Source organism: Tamandua tetradactyla, chromosome Y (genome assembly GCF_023851605.1).
Source record: "Tamandua tetradactyla isolate mTamTet1 chromosome Y, mTamTet1.pri, whole genome shotgun sequence".
Taxonomy (NCBI): Eukaryota; Metazoa; Chordata; class Mammalia; order Pilosa; family Myrmecophagidae; genus Tamandua; species Tamandua tetradactyla.
This window is the reverse complement of record NC_135354.1, coordinates 2187947-2192200: the sequence shown is the minus strand read 5'-3', so window position 1 is coordinate 2192200 and position 4254 is coordinate 2187947. Positions and strand designations below refer to the sequence as shown.

Sequence of the window (4254 nt, the reverse complement as noted above, 5' to 3'; positions counted from 1 at the left end):
TTATATAACTCAATAAGCCTGAAGTGTTTTCAATATTAAATGAAATCACAATTAATCAAATTATATAAGAAATAATAAATGAAGAAAATTAAAAATAATCTGTGTTCATAAAGCAGTGTACTGTATATTCAGCCTTAAAATATTGACAGTTAAGTGAGTCCTATATAACTATCAAGAATAATGACTTGATGTATATTTCCTATTTTATATCCCTCATGCTGAAAGACAGTCAAATATAGATAAGTTAAAAATCTGCATATGTATGATGTTGAACATGTTTTTACACAACCACTCAGGGGCAGTGAGCAATTTTTTAAGATGAAAATTCCACAATAGTTTTAGCAAGAAGAGCAGTGGAGAGGTATCAAATCAAATTTTATCACTGGAAACATTTTTTAAATTATTCAGAAAACATTTACCTATATCCCAAATCTTATTTATTCTCTTTAATGCAACATATAGATTATTTTCCTCTAATAAGTTGGTAGATAATAAAATACATATATTAAACTATAAATTACTTTAACTCACAGCTATTCCAAATAAAATGAACAACATTTATTCTCTGACTTTTTCACTATTCATGATCATGGGGAGGGGACTAGCATAATATTTAAAAGAAGGAGGTAAAAAGGACAATGGGGGAGATCAAACTCTTAAGTACATTGTTAAAAATTTACATTTCCAGGAAGGTTAAATATCAAAATCTGTACAAATAGAAGGCATCAACCTGTAACTGCAAGAGGGATATCCAAATGCTGTTTTTATTAACTCTGATTCTATGTGAATTTAGCCCTATTTCTCTGTCTTCCCTTCTCCCTTATTGATTTGCATTAACTTTCTGAGAAGGATGGGAAAACAGTAGGTTGTGGAAGTAGCAGTTTAGCTGACCTAAAAATTGTTATAAAATATTTTACTTATTTCAGATATACTGCAGATATGTTTTGCACTTTGATAGTTGAAGATGTAGCAGAGAAAGAGAAAAAAATGAGCTTGTGGGGAAAATATAACTCTTTAAATTATTAGATATAAGGGAAAGCCAAGGAGAAGGAATTTAAAAAGTAAGTAATTTGAGTAATATGAGGGTAAGGATCTCATCACATATATTTAATAGCTCATTTAATCAGGTTATGTGTCATATGCATCTCTAAGTATAGGACTATAAATAAAAATGGCTTGGTGTGGTGAAGGATAAAAATAATCCAGCCATTAGCTAAATACTTTTTTTAATTTTGAAAGTTGTGAACTGCTCTAAACTGAATGTTCTCTAGTGACATATATGGTAAAGATTTTATAGTGCAGATGAAAAACATGAATAAAAATAGTTCAGGCTTTTTTTCCTCAGAATTATTTACTTCTCAAATTTTCCAAAGCTCTGTAAAAATAGGGTTATATTCATCATGGAACAGGATGCAGGATGCAATTTAGGAATGGTTAGTTTCTATTTTCTTTGAGTGAATTGTTTTGCAAAGGTCAGTAGAAACTTTTCAGAACTTTTCTTTCACAGATACATTTGAACAATATTATAATGCCAAGTATATATGAACTGAAATTAAATAGTTTAAATATACTAAATTAATGAGGGAATGATGACTAATATATGGAAGAGGTTATAGATTGAGGTAAAATTTAGTAATTTGAATGTGATAGTACCATATTTATATATTCATTATATATTGAGATTCCTGACTTTGTTGGCATTTTATTCTTCTCTTTGTTTATTGATTACATCATATTATGCCTGCAGTAAATGAAAAATAAAACAGCCATGACAGAATTTATCCTGATGGGATTTTCTATGAATCAAAATATGTTAACTTTGCATTCTGTGCTCTTCTCATGCATTTACTTGTCTGCCCTGATTGGGAACATCCTCATTATCATGATGACAGCATCTACATACCCCCATGTACTTCTTCCTGAATAATTTATCCTTCTTGGATCTCTGCCTTATTTCAACCACAGTCCCCAAATCCATTGTCAACACTTTGACAAAAAAAAAAAAAAAACCTCCTATTTTGACTGTGTCACCCAGGTCTTTCCAGTGAATTTATTTGCAATTGCAGAGGTGTTCCTCCTCACAGTGATGTTCTTTGACCACTATGCTACCATCTGTCATCCTCTGCACTATGAAGTCATCATGAGCAGGGGCACATGTCTGTGGCTGGCCATTGCATCTTGGGTGGGGGGAAGAGTGTCTGCTGTGATATATACAGCTGGTATCTTTTCTTTATCCTACTGTGGGTCCAATGTGGTCCATCAGTTCTTCTGTGACATCCCCCATTTATTAGCTATTTCTTGTTCAGAAAATTTAATGACAGAAATTGGGCCCATCTTTATCAGTATTGTTTTGGATTGCTGATTTTTTATTTACATTGTCATTTCCTATTTGTACATCTTTTCAACTGTCAAGAATATTCCATCAACAGAAGGCAAGTCAAAAGCTTACTCCACCTGTCTTCCACACCTGATGGTCATTGTATTATTTCTGTTCACTATGTTCATTGCACATCTTAAACCAACTTCAAGGCCCCCTTCCATTTCTGACCTTGTAATTTCCATATTCTATACTCTGTTACCTCCAACCTTGGATCCCATGATCTACAGTCTAAGAAACAAGGCCTTGAAGATGGCTCTGGGCATGTTGTTGGAGAGAAAGCTCATCAAAAAGTAAGATATGCCTCTATTTTTCATTTGCAGGTAAAATTTATAAATATTTATTAATTTGTCTGCCAACTTTTACAAGTAACTATTTGAAGGAAGAGAAGGAGCAATGACTCATTAAGAATTTGTATTGAGTATAAAAGTTACTTTTTCTTTTATTATTTAACTTCCAGTATACCTATAATCATGGATCCTTTTTTCTTAACCCCTTCTCATGTCATATTCAGAAGCTGAATTCTAGATATTTTTACACAATGAAAAATAAGTTTGCTCAGAAAGCACTACTTTAAATTACCAACTACTACCACAGCAAAACAAAACAAAGAAAAACTTCCCAATGTCTCTATTTTCATATTATCTCACAAATTCAAATGAAGAAAAATTTGTATAATTTTTGTCACATTATTATTTATTTCTTGTTTTAGGTGTCTCATTTATATATCATTATGGGAGATAATTTGCCTCAAGATTGAATGTGGTGCTCTCACTCACCTCAATTACTTAGGAATCCTATCCTTCCTTTTATATATCATTTAGGATTTGCTGTGACAGGAGAAAAAAATGAGCATAAATAAATTCTGCAAGAATAAGTTATCTAATTTAAGGGAAATAAGAACTATGTTTCAAGTGTCATAACAAAATGAATATTAATTTGGTTGATGTTTTATTTTTGTTCCATCATAACTATAATTCACTGATAAATAAAAAATGCATATGTAATTATAAAAATTTAAAATAAATATTTGTACTTTCTAAATAAAACCACTTTGTATTTTTATTTTCATTTTGCCTCTACTTGAGGATTCTCATTAATCCTCAAAATTTGTCTCAATAGCTGATATTCTACTACATATCTCATTACTTCCTCAATCATTCTTCTACTATTTTAAATGTTTATTCTAGTATTTTTAAAAATATTTCATTGAAATCACCATAGAAATGTACATATATATTTATTATCCTGAATAATTTGTATGGGAAATTCAAGGTTCTCACTTACTGATCATAAAATATTATGAAATTATTCCTCCAGAATATTTTGTTCTTTTAATATATTTTAGGTCTATAAAACATTTAAGAATTAATGAATATAAGATTTTCACAAGGATATAATTCAATTAGATTCTGTAAACTATATTTCAGTTTTCATGAACTATTTTCTCACCTAGGTCTATAAAAGGAATTTCTCTAAGTTATTATTTGTTTCCCATGCAGAGGCACATGTTCACTTACCATTTATTGTTCTGCAGTCAAAATCATTTACTTTTTGTGATGTCATAAAATATGTGCTTAAGAGGAATATGTTTTAAAATGTTTAAATACTAAAATTGTCTTCATGTTAATATCTGTAGTTGGACCTTTAATTAATGTTTTATTATTTTTACTTAACTTCTAGGAATTATGCAATTACAGTTTTCAAATGATTTCTTTGTTTTTTTATTGCTTCAAAATGATGATATTAATTCATTACATGCAGTTCACATTCTTTCACTTCATTTTAACCTTATGCACAGAGATGTGTTTATGAATGCTGAGGTAAAAATGATTTGTGGTTTTTTGTGCAGAAGTTAAAGAAAACCAGGAAATATT

At 30.0% G+C, this 4254-nt stretch overlaps 1 pseudogene; it reads left to right on the top strand.

Moving 5' to 3' along the window:
- The first annotated feature begins 1750 nt into the window (after positions 1-1750).
- LOC143672636 (olfactory receptor 14A16-like) lies at positions 1751-2674 on the top strand (annotated as a pseudogene).
- Positions 2675-4254: the final 1580 nt, after the last annotated feature.